The sequence below is a fragment of the Halyomorpha halys genome, unplaced genomic scaffold, assembly GCF_000696795.3.
Source record: "Halyomorpha halys isolate HHAL.00 unplaced genomic scaffold, Hhal_1.1 Scaffold379.1, whole genome shotgun sequence".
Classification (NCBI taxonomy): domain Eukaryota; kingdom Metazoa; phylum Arthropoda; class Insecta; order Hemiptera; family Pentatomidae; genus Halyomorpha; species Halyomorpha halys.
In genome coordinates, this window is record NW_027114859.1 from 402,845 (window position 1) to 420,514 (window position 17,670).

At 29.0% G+C, this 17,670-nt stretch overlaps 1 long non-coding RNA gene across 1 annotated transcript in view; it reads right to left on the reverse strand.

Annotated features, from left to right (window-relative positions):
- LOC112210107 (uncharacterized) overlaps window positions 1-17,670 on the reverse strand; it is an 807,761-nt gene that overhangs the window by 348,998 nt on the left and 441,093 nt on the right. The gene's annotated exons all lie outside the window — the stretch shown is intronic.

A 17,670-nucleotide genomic window follows, 5' to 3' on the forward strand; every position in this document is an offset into this window, starting at 1 on the left:
GAGAGGGAGAGGGAGAGGGAGAGGGAGAGGGAGAGGGAGAGGGACTTAATCAGTATACTGTATACGATTAGGATATGCTGACTACCAATCACAATTAAGGGTGAACAAATTTTGTACTTCTCCAATTAATTTCCGATTGTAAATATGATAAAATATTTAATCATAAATACGGCTGAAATTGTATCATAACTTTTATTTAATGATCTTTATCTTGTTTGATTATATTTATTATCTTTATCCTTCTGTTTGTGTATATTTAATCAGTTATCATTATTACATATGTCCTAACTATGTTGTGGCAGATCGTAAAATTATATTATATTATTAGTAAAATTATATATCTATACCTGGTAAGTCTTAGATGCTATGGAGAAGGTAAGAAAGTTGAATAATCTCACAAGATATGACTGTTTTGTGGCATAAAATATATAGACCCGGTCAATCTTATATATAATTTATAACTGATGCGGCTCATGACATTTTAACACTAACATGGGACAGTTACTATCGGCATGATCTCATCTGTCTTAAGTACATCCTGTTATGGATTTCCATAGTGAAGAAGAAAATAAAACATAAGTAGAAGACTAATCGCAAGAGAACTCAAGATTAGGACATTTATTTCAGAAGTTGAGCTGGTTTTAATACGGTTCGAGATCAGTGAGACCTCTTGGTAATGGATCTTTGAACAGCGAGAAAAGAAAGATTTTGCTAACAGTTGCCAAATATTATCGAGAAGGCCATGAATAAAACAGGTAGGAGTCGGCCATTAGTGGTGCCACCGACTTCCGCCCGATCTGTATCCGGTGAAAAATTCCTCCCCTACACCTCCTTCCGTCGCTCATTACAGTCTAGAGGGAGTCGCTATTAAATGGCGATCTGCTCTTGGATCAATCCTATACCAAACGGCTTATGAGGATTAGGGGATGGTCAACCGCTGGATCATTTCCCGTTCTAGAAGTCATCGTATGTGAATATTTATATTATATGAAAGGAGGTGGTCAATGCTGTGGTCAAGAAGGAAGAAAAAATAGTAATAATTTATTTATTTTCTAACGACATTTCGGCCAACGTGTAGGTCTTCATCAGGACTACAATAAAAAGATAAAATGGTAGAGTTAATGTAAGAGTAAAAGATTGATAGATTAACTAATAGAGTGAACATTTAACTAAACTAATAGAGTGAACAGAACATCAATATATATATATATATATTAAAAGATCTATTAATTTAAGTGAGCAGACGTAATATAACAGTTATAAACTGGTAAACGTAACAGGAAAATTACTATTACATATTATATAAAAAGTTGATATAGAACGAAGAATGTGGGATTTGTAAAAATTTAAAATGAGAAAATAATTTACATGTTTCGCATACCATTTTATGGTTAATTAACAGTTACTATGTCTCCTCGTTTAATTAAATTAATAGACCTTTTCAATAATATATATGATGATGTATCCATCATTCCACCACACTACTTAAAATATACTTACTAAATACTTTGTGTTATTTGATAGTGTATGTGTTTATAAATAAATGCTTGATGTAAATTATATAAAATGAAATAATGAGAACAAAATTGAACATTATTGGTCACATGTGTTCAAGCCACCTTAAACGCAGAATCCTTGAAAACAATCTTTGAAACTAGAAGTCATTTTTGTATAACGATGACACTTGGGAATAAGTCGGAGTTTCTTCTCAAAGAAAGGCCTTGAAAGTAGATCTAATTTGACTTAAATTTGATTTAATTGGATTTAATTTTTTGAAGAGTCTTAGCTCTTCCAAGAATTAGCCCCGACTGAAGAGCTGTTAAAGTTCAAAACTTTAATGGAACTCTTCATACTTCTTGAAATAAAAAAGTTCAAGTTTCAGGAGTAACAAAAATCACTATTTTTTTTTACTTTACAAGAATAATTATTCAAATGTATTCCAGCCTGGTGTCCATTATACCTGACAAATGTTTTTAATAGTGTAATATAATTTTTTGTTAATGTTTTTTCCAATTAATCCTAGGAGTAACATTAATTTCACCTTAATGAGTCTGAAAATAAATATCAGTGTGGGACTGATTTGTTTCTATTAGTAAAACAGGCTGATTATGGTAAGATGAAATGAGCAAATAGATTAATATAATTATAAATGAATCTGTAATAAAAATTAATTTATAAAATTATAAATGAAATTAATGAATACTGATTACTATAAATACTATAATTATTCTTAAAATTAATTTTATTTTAAGTGTGTTGTCATCATACATTCCCTAGACAAAAAAAAATTGTATAATGGATATAAAGCAACAATACATTTATTTGAAATCGCTTGTCCACTTTGTTGGGCATCTAAAATTTTATGCTTTTAATTTTTCTTACTGGAAGATATTTTTAATCTGAAAAATTCTAATAAAACATTTTTGCTAAATCAAACGACTAATAAAACACATAACAGAATTTAAAGATGAAATATTATCCACAGTAGCTAATAGAAAAAAATTAAAGGCTGTTAGATATAATAACAAAAATATTTATAGATAATTGACCGTATTAGATTATTTCAAATAATGAAGAAGATGGTCAAGGGTGCAGTAAAAAAAACAAAAAAAAACTAACAACTATTTATTGGCCGACGTATTGAGGAAAATGTGCTGTTAATAAACGAACTGCAAGAGGTAGACATTTTTTAAATGATTTTTGTAACATATCGTAGATTCTCCATTATTATTATTTTTTGTTTTAATTATTATGAGTAAAATCCTTACAGAGTTGAAAATAGTCGAAGCTTATATCTGAGGTTTTTGAATAAATATTTATTGGTAACGTTTTCACAGGCTTTTGAATCCCTATGTTCAATAAATGACCTAGCTCATGAAACATCGCTTCCAATTTTTTTTTTTTAAATTATGTTAATTTCTTTAAAAATTTAACTTATAAATCATGAAGTTTATCTATCCAATCTAATGAATTGGAAACAATGAGGTCCGAAATGATTATTAACCCGAAGGTTTTTTGCCAACATAATCAGATAGGGAGAAGATGATTGGGGGGTGCGATCAGAATATAACACAAATAAGTTTAAATAACTTCTTTAATAGTGCTAACGTTTCGGCCAGAATTTCTAGCATTCATGCTAGCAGCCCCGATGAAAGCTACAAATTCTGTTTTGGATCAAAGCGAACAATAAATAAATTTTATCTTTCTAAGAAGAAGAAGACGGTTTTTTTTTCTTGTAGGGATTCAGAAATCCCAAAAAATCTATACATATGCAATAAATCCCGAAGAAAGACTAAGAAAAATTAATAAAGAAAAGAAAAATCAAAAAGTATTCATTTAATTTACTAATAAAACCAATAGAAAGGTAATTTAATTTCCTATCTTGGAGGAAGGATTATGATGGAGTAGGTAAACTGGCAAAAAAGTGAAGCCAGAAAAGCGGACCTTAGGTGCCTTCCAGGGGCGTGGCAGAGGAGTAGGGAAAGAGTACGGACCATTCATTGGCTACCTTATGTTTAGATTTCAATGCAGAACATTCCTGATAACCTCAACGTAAACCTCATTTTCGTGGGTGAGGCTCAATTTAATAATAGCCAACTTCACTTTTCCTTTAAGGAAGTGTAGGATTGATTATGCAATCTACGAAATAAAATAATAAAAAAAAGGACCCATGGGAACCTCTTCAATTCTTGTTGCATTTTTTTTTGTAATATTTTAGAATAATCTCATATAACTTTTAAAACACATATTTTGAATATAATTATAATATAAAACGAAATTTAAAAACATAAATCTGATCATTACATGGTATCCCAAACCCTACAATCCCACATCACCACCCTTGAAGAATGGTGCCAAAACTGGAGGATTAAAATTAATTCCAATAAATCCCATCAAATCACATTTACCCTTCGTCGTAAACCCATGACCTCTTCCCCTACAATATCCTTTAATAATACCTCACTTATTCCAGTCAAACAGATCCGTTACTACATCTCGACCAACGACTAACATGGAATCCTCATACAAGACTAAAAATACAAGAAACTGCTCGTCGATTCCAGCTATTTCAATATTTACTAGACAAACGGTCTAAATTGCCAATCCATTACAAAAGACTGATCTACATGACTATTATAAGGACTATTTGGACATACGGAGTTGAGCTTTGGGGCTCCACTAAACCATCACATTCCTCCCGAATCCAATCCTTACAGTCCAACATCCTTAGTAAACTCCTTCATGCTCCTTACTTTGTCACAAATCAAGTCATCCATCAGGACCTCAATGTTCCATATGTTGCCGATTTGGCCAGAACCAGATACCATTCCTTCCATGATAAACTTCTCAACCACCCAAATCCACTTGTTTCTAACCTGGCTTCTCCTTCATTACCTAATAATCCTCTTAGGGGTCTGAAAAGAAGATGGCCTCGAGATCTTCTCCTCTAGAAAAGTTATTGGAGATCTATCAGTGGGTAGATTCTCCACATGTTTGTATCATGTCACTATGTCACCTACAGCAAATTTACTTGTTGTATATATGTGTATACAGTTGTAAATAACAATAAATAAATTATTAAAAAAAACATAAATCGAGCCAATATTAATAAATATTGATAGAGTGAAGAATGCTGTTAGTATTAGGAGGTAAGTAGTGCAGGTGGACTTATTAACCATTTTTGTTTTTTATTTATTCATCATTTTCTAAATTATGGAAAATTCAGTACAACGAAAGAAAACGCTGAACAATTTATATAATTATATCCACCAGACTTGCAAAGAAATTAGTAGTTTTAATGAAATTTTAATTAATATTTTTTTATTTCGATATATTTAATTATGTCTACATTACTCATTTTAATTAATTCAGAGTAAAAGCAACGTTCTAAATTACAAAACCGCTGCAGTGCAATTTATGTGTTACCTTAGCACCAAAATTTAAATTGTGGCCCACCCGCAATTTCAGAAGGTTGCCCACCTAAGCCCGCATAGTGAGGTGCCTGCCCAGTCCTCCTCTACTGTAATTAGAATAATTAACGAGGGACACACTTAACCTTCGTCTTCTTCTCTCTAATTAATATATACTCCAGGGGACTATATTATAGTTGCCTTTAGTGCATAATATACAATGTTATATAAATATTAATTATGTACATGAATTAAAAAATATATATCCACATATAATTCATTAGTCCTTAATTTGGCAAGGAAAATAAATAGTTTATATTTTTAAGTCTAATAAGATATTTTTTTTTGTAAACATAATAATTTAATTTGCTTTTATCAATTGATAAAATGGGATAAAGTTTTGTTTAATTTACACCTTTATTTACAACTTATTATTATAGAATAACATATATATAGAAACACAACTAAATAATTATGAAATTAAAAAAAAAATAGCCGGGTAAAACCAATTAATATTTATAGTAATAATAAAATAAATTACCGAGAGCAAAAATTATCCGAATAATCACAACCTTCTTCATAAAACATATATGTACAATGCGTTTCGGCCGATCTGCCCATCATCAAGAACAATTTAATGAAATAACAAATTTAATTATAACTTATTATCAACAGTATCAAAACATTATTAATTATAATTTACATACATTAATTTTAGTATCACAACCTCAAATTGATTTATTATAATTTATTATTGTCAGTGTTTATAGGTTCATTTTAACTGTCATTGTTAAATTTAATTTGGTATAATAGCTTGCTAATTTTATTAAATCAATATGAGGCTGTGATACTAAAATTAAGGAATGAAAATTATAATAATAAATGTTTTGCTACTGTCGATAATAAGTTTTATAAAAGCTGTTATTTTATTAAAGTGTCCTCGGTGATGGCCGGATCAGCCGAAACGTTAAGACTATTTGGATAATTTTTGTAATTATTAATAAAACTACCAGTCTTAAACAATATTATAAAAACATATATAAAATAAATAACTGACTTTTTAATACAGTATCTTTTAGAGAAAAATGAAATATTTTATGCACAAGTTAGTGACCCATGTAGGTAGAAACAAATTTCAAATTATAAACTGAATTTTCAAAAAACAAAACAAATAACAGGAAACAAATCTGTCTAATAATAATTTCATATTCTAATCCTGAATTATATTGTTGTTTTTAAAATATATTCTTGTATCACTAGATCAGCCTGATGGGCCTTACATGATTATAAAAATTTAATTTACTACAATTGATAATGTGGAAGCTTATACTATTGTAATAAAGAAACTCCTAACAATTTACAATGTCATAAATTAATTGAACAATTTTCATTAATAAAAAAAGTCAAAATAATATATGTTTAAAATATTACAATAATTAATATATAATTGAATAACAAAAAAACACTAATATTGATAGAATTAATAAAATTATTTATTTTATTATAGTGAAAATATAATAAAATTATAAAATATTATAGCAGAATGTCCTGCATTAGCTAGGGATTTCTAGGAAATGAAGTTGGATTTCCAACATTGTAAGCCACTGCGCTTTTAATTGCAAGTAACAGGGAATGGAATTGTAAAACATTTTTTTTATGAGTTTACCAATATTGTTTTAAAAATTAGAACGATTTTATCATGTTTTAATCTAGACTTTCAATCGCAGCTTTGCTAAGCTTGTGCGGGTTAGGGTTAGTATAAGAAAAATAGAATTTTTTTTTGCTGAGATAGGAAAAATATCTTGTTGAATGAAAATCCTAGTAAGCTGCTTTTGTAACACATAAATATAAGTAATAGAAATTTGTATTTATAAACAATATTAAGAGTGACCTTATTGAGATACGATCGGCCATTGTTTGAACACTCTCCTATTTTTCGTAATTAAAAAAAAAAAAATAGAAAAATTAATATTTGTAAGCCCAACTCAAAGTGCGAAAGTTTTGGAGAAACATTTTTTAGTCAAAGAGAATATTATACCAAAAATAGTGTATAAATGTTATATGATAATAACTAATAATATAATAGAATAACTTTAGAGGATAACATTAAAAATAATTGCCTGTAACATTAATTATCTTAAGTCATAAATCTTAAAGAAATCTTTAGAAAAATTATATTATACAAATATTGTTATTTAAGAGAAACTGATTCCTATTAATTCTAAAATAACTTAATATTACTTTTTATTATTAATATCATATAACTATTATTCTGGATTTAGAGACCTCACGACAGATTTATTAAAATTATTTTTTTTAATTTATTCAGTTCTATAATATAAAACAAAGCTCTGATGGATATATAATTAATTTTTTTAACTTGATAATTTCATTCCGAGTTAAAAAGGAGCAACAACAGTTCAAAAATTAAAAAAAAAAGTTCATTATTTTATTTTCAAAAGTAAGTGGTAATTTTTTTTTATAAACAGTTTTAAAATTCAAATTCGCAAACCTAAGGTTTCCATTAAAAGTTTAATTGGAACCGCTTGGATGAAATGGAAAACACTAAAAACGTTTATAAAAAGTTTGACTTGAATTTATTTTATTTTTTTTCCTGCCGCAAGGGAACTGTTGTGATCGCATATGCATTTGAAATACCCAATGAATGCGGATGATTTGTATGAATATAAAACATTTCATTTTATCTTATTGCCAAAAATAAAATCGCAATTGGTTTGCAGCTATTTACCCCCTCTATTGTGAGTATAATACACTAACATACTATAACTATTATCTTATTATTATCATTATTTTTTAGGACAAATAGACAAATTTTACTTTAAATAACATAAATTTTTAATGAAATAGTTTGAAAACAGGTGTATATTTAAACTGAAGACAACAATATATTATATAAAAAAAAATATAATATTTATAAAAAAAAAAATCAATAATGAATTGGGTACACGTCACAAAATAAAAATGTAGGCTGTGATAGTGAATTATGTTTTTTCCCTAGGAAAGGCTTGACAAAGGCTGGATGCGCCCCAAAGATATTTTCCAACTGCAGAATCGACCCAGGGCTGATAAAAGAGAATAAATTATTTACCTTACATAACCGAAATCGAACCCGAAAGGTAAAGTCACTGTGCCTCACTTATTTATAATCATTTCTTATTCCTAACTGGCTGCAGAATAACCTTAGTCCCAATCTAGTTGTACATAACCGAGTTTAACCTCAAAACTGAGAATAATGATTCATATGGGACCGATTTAGCCCCAACTAGATACCATTCTTTCCATTATAAACTCCTTAAACTCTCAAACCTACTAGTTTCTAACCTTACTTCCTCTTCCATTCCTGACAATCCTCCGGGGCGCCGGAAAAGAATATCGCCACGAAATCTAAAATTTCTGGCCACGAAATCTTCTAATGTAAAAACGTTATTATCATTGCTACTAATGTGTAGTTTATTAACATACCTATATCATGTCATTAAGATCTGAAATCAAATTTACTGGATGTATTATTGTGTACAGTTGGAAATTTCAAAATGAAATAAAAAAAAAAACACACAATACTTAGTATTAAGAAAAAAATGTCTTTGAAGGTATTTACGAAAACTTCTTACATTCCTCAGAACTCAGAACGAAGAATGGAGATATGTTACATTCCAAATTAAGCATTTAGAAAAATCTGATAATTTATCAATTAGTACCTAATTACTACGAAGGTAAATCGTTTCACTTCCTGATCTTTCAATCCTGAAACTGAAAATAGTATCCGTACCTAAGCCGCAAGTCAAAATAAACTTCAAATAAGTTTTGTGTTTCCTCTGTTCATGAAAATTAAAAAAAGAATAAAAAAGCTTTTAGCTTAAGACTACTTACTTAACATAGTTATTTATTTTGTTTAATTACTTACACAAGTATAAGGAACGTGACGGCCGTGCGGATTGGGGCGCAGGTCCCAGTGCGCTCGGTTCAGAACGTTGTGGGTTCGATTCCCACCTGGGGCAGTCAAACATTCATTTTCAGGCGGTCCTGAAGAATGAATCTTGACCCTCCCACCTTGGTTAGAACGCCTGACGGCTACCTGAGTTGCCAAAACCTGGGTTGGCAAAAAGGACCACTAGGCCCACTTGCCGGACTTGTTCCCCCCACCAGTTACCAGTACCAGTACACAAGTATAACTATCCTCAAGAATACTTCACTACAAGAAAGGTCCAAGGTTCTTTTGCTACAAAAAATTATATTTTAAGATTATCGAGGTGGTTATAACAAATATAAGTATTATATTTTAAAGAACACAACAGTTTAACAAACATTCAATAACAAAGCCGTTATGCAGTCGGGAATGTTCAGGCAGTACCTGTCTCAGCCAAAACAACCTGGGTCCTTGGAGTTAGTAGCACAGTAGCACACACTTTAACCATTATAATATATATGTATATTCTCTGTCCATTCATACTCAATATTTAGCAGACCCAACATAATTCGAAAGAACTCCAATTACCAAAAAAAAAAAAAATCATCCCGAAACTGAGGATTATATTGAATTAAAAACTATTTGGTTCCTTCTGCCGGATTTTAACCGGCCACTGCTGCCATATGCAAATCTCTCACAACGGCTGGATGTACCATCGAATGGACATTTAATTCGGAAATCGTTCCCATATCAGGCACTATCGATTCACAATTTGGTTTTTAGAGGGTGGGGGGGGGAGGTAGCAAACTGAACCGACAGCTAGGGGGCAGAGGGAAGCGCGCCCTGCGGCTCTGTGGCTAACCATCAGTGTCGGCTTGATTTAGTGCCCGGGTCACAATCCTCTACTGTTCGCTATTCTCCTCCCACATCTTTATTAGTTTATCTATAATATATTTTGCAGGGTAATAGATGAAATAATATTTTAGTATTATTCATTATATACGAAAGTGAAGCCAAAGATTAGGGGAGTGCTCTGGCTAACAATGATGATGAGATTTCCCACAATAATTTAATTATCTGTGAAACCGTTCATTCATTGCCCAATGTGATCTCAATAGAAACTGTGGTAAATCCTCTTTTCAACAAATCAACAATCAAAATCCATTAAGTCGTTCTCGAAGGATTCGCGGTGCTAGATATTTATTTTATTCAAACAGACACAATTTAATGTGAAATGTAAAAATCCCAAACTATATTTACAGATATAAAAAGTAGTCACTGGATAACAATAGGTCAATAAACTAAATTTAATGAAAACTAGTATATTTTCAATTAATGCTTTCCCATTTTGGCATTAATGAATAAAAACTGAAAATAATTACACAAGAGTTTACTATTATTATAATAAGATAGTTTAATCTTTCCAACCTTTATTTAGTAGCGAAACCCCTTTGCTTAAAGGAGGGAGGTGGAAGGACACATACATTAAAATATGTTACAAATAAAGTAAAAATAACAAAGTATATTATCTAAACTGGTTGTGGGTAAACAAATTATAAAAAAAAACTGATAAATTAATGTTTAAACAATGGTGATGCCAAGAATTTATAATCTGTTGAAAGATAATTTATCGACAATTAGACGAGTATAATTATTTATATTATAAAATTTTTTGTGTGTTTTTTCGACTTCCTCTGGACAACATAAATAGAAAAGTTCCACTAAAATTTTAACTATGTAAATTTTCATGTTATAACATTACCTTTTCATCATATTTCATGGATATCAATTTTATTATATAATATAAGATTTATTGTTTAATCATAGCGATGCAATTGTTTTTTGTATTAAATTATTATTTAGTAAAACCATTTGTACAACAAATTTTTACAAAATGTTGACATTGTTTAATGTATGGTTTCAGGAATTGGGTTTGATAATAGAAACATATTATTACGACATTAGCCAATGAATAAATAAAAGAAGTAAAAAGTTTTAAGGGTGTTTGATTTTTCCAGAAGGTGCCATATAGAAGAATATACGTGCCTTAGAAAGTAGTGTATACTATTTTCTTTGGGTACTAAACTAAACTTAATAATGAGAAATAGACAAATTTCACAAATATTTAATTTATTAAGTTCAGTAATAATTGAGAATATTTTTGGTGTTTTCAAATTATCGAATCATCCCTAACAACCCATTACGTGCCAACCACCATCTTAAACAAATAACAGAGGATTAAAACGTTGAAATCTGATCCAATTTTAGTGAAAAAACATCAAACTTTTTATTGTAGGTATTCAAAATTGTTCATTAGTTTTAGCAACATTAAAAAGTACAAAATTTTGATACAAAAACCTATTTACTAAAATTTTATTTTATTAACAAAAAATAAAATCAGATTAATAGGCCCGATGTTAATCAGAGGTTTATCGTTAAACACATTTATCCTACATTTCACGCTATGTCATGACTTTTCATTGAAATATTAGGGATAAAACCTTTATTACTGCTCTTAACGGAAACTGTAATAAAATAATACGGTATTTATATTACTTATATAAAAAATGAAGAAATCACCAAAAAGAGAGAAAAAAAGAAATATTTCAGGAGGTGAGGTTCGACAGGTGAGAAAGTTACAGTGGATGCCCTCGTCCCAAGGGATCGGAGTTGGTCAGTAGTTAAAGGGTCCGCAGGGGTTAAAGGGAACAGGGTTCCAAAGCTGCATTCCGTCTTTTGAATATATTTCTCTCTCCATTACTGTCAATTTAGTTATCTTCATGTTTAGACTTTGTTTATAATAATAAGATATCACTTATCATTAATATTTTATAACTACATACTTTATTTATTTAGTCAATGTTTCAAGAATATTCAAATACCCATAGCTTTTAAATTCACAAAATATTATATGTATTAAAATTTATATTGCATACATATAAAATTTATGTGGAATTGAAAAAAAAAAAAACTGTTGAAGTTAATCATAAAGTTTATCACTGAAAAAAAAATTTTTTTTTCTCTTCGAATAAGAATATAAAGCTTTACTAACTTCAAAAAAATAATTAAGGAAGAACAAACGAAAATTAATCAAAAATTATTTTAAAATTATATGGAAGAATGACGGACCACCATATTCAAGCATTTTTGATTTAAAAAAGCACATGATTTTTCAAAATTTTCGTTCTGTTTTGTTTAATGGTTGCTAATTGATATCTTTAAGTGTAATAACCCCCGAGATATAGTCTTTCATAAATCAAAAGTTATATCCGAACAACTAGGTACCAACATTTTGTGAATTTATTTTGCCAATATGACTACTCTTATGAAGATAACTGCTATTAATTACATTCAATAAGTCTTAATTTAATTGCTAATAGACATTTGTACGTCTTATAATTCTTAAAATACAGTTTTCGCAGAATTAATTTACAATTAAAAAAAACAAACAAATTTCGTCGACTTAGCAAAGTCTTTGAAGTTATCTACTTGAAAAGCCCCAATGAAGCCCGACAAAGTGGGGTGAAACGTCAGAAAATGAATTGATGTAAACAATTTTTGTTTCTCTTTTGACCGCAACCCCGACTTATAATTCTTTATAATTTGAAATATTATGGTCAATTATTTATACATATAAAATTTAATTTAAAGATTATTTACCTTTACTTATTGCAATATTATATTTACAGCTTAAGGCCTTATTTTGAAAAAGAAAATTCGTTAGATTATTTACAACATTTTTGTGATAATATTGATCTTAAGACAAAATTTACAAAATGGAAAAAATTAAAAAAAAAAAACACTTATTTATCGACCGTCGTTTTAAAAGCACCCTTTGATTGAATTTTAATGTTATTTTAGTCATTCAACGCAGATTTAATTGCTCTAAATTTTATGAAATAATCATTTTTTTAATAAAGTGTTGAGTTTCTGAGTTATTTATAATATTGTGAAAAAAGTAAGAAAATTTCAATGTCTTTTGAGTACCGCTTAAAGCTTACTACGAAAATCTAACTCAGTTCCTTATTATAGAACATTGATTAAAACGGTTTCCACTTTTACCTGGATTTTTTCCAAGATTCTTTTTTGATCTTCTTTTCCTGACCTATACCAACACAATTTTTTTACCACACGGTTACTAGCTCCATTTCTATTCACATTAGTACCACATTATAAAGCACAAGACTTCCCTGAAACAATATTAAACGAATTAAATTTCAAAAAAGAATTTTTAAAATCGAAATTTTCAAATTCTGAATAAGTACGTTCCAACTAAATCTTTAACTTTAGTTATTAAGGTATAACTACACATACCTTGTGGATTAGAAATTATTATTCAATCGATTTATGTGTGTGTTTATAGGATTTTTTTAATTTGTTTCTATCGTTGTTGTATCTAACTTGTAATATATTAGAAGTAATTGAATAAAAACTAGCATTAGGAATTTTAATCACTATATTAATATTCAACACTAAAGTATTATTATTAATAATATAAATAAAGCCTGAAGTAACAATAAAATAAAAGAATAAAAAAAAAAAACGAAGTGCAGTATCGAATACTGACTTACCTCTATCCGGATGGTTTCTCGGAGGAGAGAATGGAAATTCCTTGTCGCCGACAGCCGACTGAGCCCAGAGCTCTCGAGTCCACCTTTTTATTCGTTCCGGGACTTTACATGTGACTTGGGGCTTTATGAATAAAGTGCGCGAAGCTGTAGCGCGTATCCGACAGTCAATTATATCTGGCGAGTATGAAGTCACTGACAGCTTCCACTTCGGCCTATGTTTATATTTCCCATTCGGTTTCCATTTGCAATTTATAAAATATCAGAGCTGACAGTTTATATTAAATTTACTTCTCTCCAAGTCGGGAATTGATACAGTAATATGTAAATAAATGTAATAAAGGGTCTCGCTAACATGTACCTCTTTATTACTGTAATCGATTAAAATACATGGCACTGATAAATTAAGATTTTTTTTTTATTATTTGTATCACTATTTTAAATTAAATCACATTCTAGAGATTTTTACAGTCGTAAATTCAATTTTAACAAGCTTGATTAAAAAAGGATGAGTTGAACGGATAATTTAGAAGGCTACTACACAACACCAAATTGATTGAGATATAATTCAGGTTATAACATTGGTAATTTCTTGGTTACCAATGATAGTACTTTCGCTTATTACATCACTACGAAAGTAAATTAGATCAATGTCATAAAAACCCTGAAAATATGAAACAAACATATTTACAAATTCAGTTCATTAACAGTAATTTCCGGTGATTTTTCTGAGGCAAGCTGCTTAAACTTAAAAGCACTAATTTGCTTCAGACAAATCTGCATGATATAGAGCGTTGAGAAGTCTTAGTTTTTCCCTAATATTTTATTCACGTTCCAAGTTCCAACAACTGCTCGTCTAGTAAACAACAAAACTATTATATGAGGAGAAGATGGTTAAGGGTGGGTCAGTGATGACCATACATAAATAAAAACGAATTCATTTGTGCCAACGTTTCGGCGAGTATTAAAAACCTTAATGAGTGCTAAGACCGATAAATAAGATAAGAACCATGATGAATAAAAGAAATTACAGAATGATTAGAACATAAGAAGATAACTAACAATATAGGTACACAAATAGCGTTGAAATAAAATGTATAGTCTATGTATTATAACACGATAATGACTATATATAAGTAGTGTGTATACTAGTGTTATATACTATATATAAGTAGTAGTAATAAGTAATGTTAAAAGTAAGAAAGAGGAAAAAATAAAATAATATCAAAATTTAGTAATTGGATATATAATCATACGTACAAAATGAAAATTATTTAAAATTAAAGTTATAAAAAAATTGAAAAGGAAATTTATATCTAAGTAATTAAATATATAAATAAGATAACAAGATTAAATAAATAAAATATAAAGTTATGCAAGTCAAAAAGAGTAAATAAATATGCATATGAATGAACAAATATAGTTAGTAATTATATGTTAAAACACAAAAATACTTCAAATTATTGGTAAAAAAAAGTGAGAAAGAAAATTTATATAAGTAAAATAAGAGTATGAAATAAATAAAATATAAGATTATATCAGACAAAAGGAGTAATTAATACAAAATAAATTATTAAGCGGCTAAAATTATTTACATTGAAACATTAGTAAATAGTTGTGGAATATAATATAAGGGAATAAAAAAGAAATAAAAAGAATCAGACAGAAATAGTGAGAAAGCATTAAGGCCCATATACTTGAAAGACAATTTTCATAGTTTATTATAATTTGTAAAAAACAATCAAAAGTGAAAAAAGAAAAAAAATCTTTTTCTCAGAATCGATATTTTCCGAATTTGACATAACGGAACAAATTTGACAGATCTGTGTTCGACAATAATCGATGGATTCATTGATCCGATTTTGATAAAATTTGGAGGAAATTTCCTAAATGTTTCATCTCGTTAACAATTAATTCCATCTACTACTATCACTTAAGCGTATTTTTCTTGATAAACTTATATTTTAAAAACGGCTGGTCCGATTTGGCTCAAAATCAGAGGAAGGTAGAAGTTAAATGTAAAATTAACATTAAAACATTGTTTGAAATGACATCCAATAGTTTTCCTTACTCGAGCAAAAAACATCAACACAAGCTTACACTTATACGTATTTCAAGAACGTCCCGCCTAGTAGATTACATTCTGAAACGATAAGTCATTAAACTTATATTATAGTGAATTACTAACCCAATAGAAATCTGTAGAAAAGGGTATAGTTTCCTGAAAATGCAATTTTTACTTAAGAAAATAAATGGATTAAAAGATATCGATGGCTTACTCCAGAATGGTGCTGAGTATATTTCCACTAGCTTTATGAAACTTATAATAAAAGGTTTGTTCTTTTTAGAAAATAGAAAAAAAATTAAATTATTATTTTTATTTATAACTTTTTAATTAATCTTTTGAATGAACAGATTTATGTATTTTTATTAAGTATTAATAAATAGTTTAAATTAGTTTAAGTATTATTTTCCTAGAAGAGAGAACTTTTAATGTTTCATAAAATAGATTGAAATTTACTTGGACCACAGTAAAACAAGGCATCGATATTTAAAATAATACATAAAACAGTAAGAATTATACTATAATATATTTATATGGCACATTTTAAACGATTTTCTAGTTGAATCATTCTCTACAATCATATTCCCTTGAATTACAGTTAATGAATAATTTATTTTTCAGTTACCCAATTGCCTATCTCGAATACGGGCGCTACGACGACTAAAATATAGTATAAATAAATGAGGAGAAAGCTACATAATATTACGATTTATTATTAACATACATTTTAGTAAATCCCAGCAGTAATCTGAGTACGACGATAATTGGAATCGAGTTACAAATCGATCGAAACACACTCCCAGTGGAGCTTCTCGCCTTACCTTCATTGCCGAACAATATTACTAACTGAAGAGGATTCATTATCTACTCAACTCTTATTTCAGACGTCGGAAAAGAAAATGGATCAGAGACCGGGTTTAAATATTTATTTGGAATGAGAAACATTAGGAAAATATTTATGTACGTACCGGTAACGATTTACAACAAGAAAAATAATTCGGTACCATTTCTGACTCTTTAGGTTTTAAAATTGTAAATATTTCTTTTTCATATTGGAAGATTATTGATTGACAATATAAATTAATTGTAGGAAGATGGTCCGTTTGTATCTACCAACTTGTAATACGATTAAATAGTATTGGATTATCGTCACGAAATTCGATATGTAATGTCGACGTCAAATTTAAATATTTAATTTTTAAAACTGCCCTTAAAATCTCATAGTCTTTCTTTAATAAAATTTCGATACTTCGATTAAATAATTTTGAAATATTTCGAAGTTTGATATCGATAGCGATAATGAATATCGGAATAGCTGGTAATATTTCCTAAAATATATCATAATTTTTTTATACCAGCTGTATCGATATTTTTATTCAACATTATTGACTGGATATTTCTCGATGTTATTGGTATTTATTGAGTTTTTCTATGTTGTCAAAAATAATTCTTATGAAGTTCTGAGGTGTATGATTATTTTTAGATTGCAAATTACACATGATTTTGTTGTTTGCTTATCTATTTTATACATATATGTGGGTTTTTTTTTAAAGTTTAGAGAGACTTCTTTTCGACTGGAGTCAGTCACAGCACTCCATTCTGACAGCCCTCACGAATCCCAGCAAAGTGGGGCAAAACGTTGGTTCACAATAAATAGTTCTCATTTGCTATTTTGATACCTTTATTGACCGCCACTCGGACTATCCTACAATTATTTTTTTAAATTATTGATAATTATTCCAATCCGTCGTTGTTGGGCATCAGGTAATAGTGATAACTGATAACATTCATACTAAACTAAAAAAATAAATAAATAAAAAATAACATTGAAGAAAATAAGAATAAAATAAATTACATAAAAATAAATAAAATATATCTCTAAATATATATAAACAGAAGGATAAAAATCAAAATTTGTAAATGAAAAAAAAATTATAATAATAATAATAATTAAATAAAAATTACCACTAGTAACATTTACACTATCGAATTGAGGAACCCCGACCCTACTCTATCTCCCACCTGTGAGGGATAGAGCAAGGGCTCTTTGAGATCCCAGCGCATCCCTCATGTGTGTCAACTATTTTTTTATTCAGTGGAAAAGTTTTCGGGGGGTGCGGTCAGCAAAGAACAACATAAATAAACAAAACCATATTTATTTATTTTATGCCGACGTTTCGACCTGAGTTTCAGGTCTTC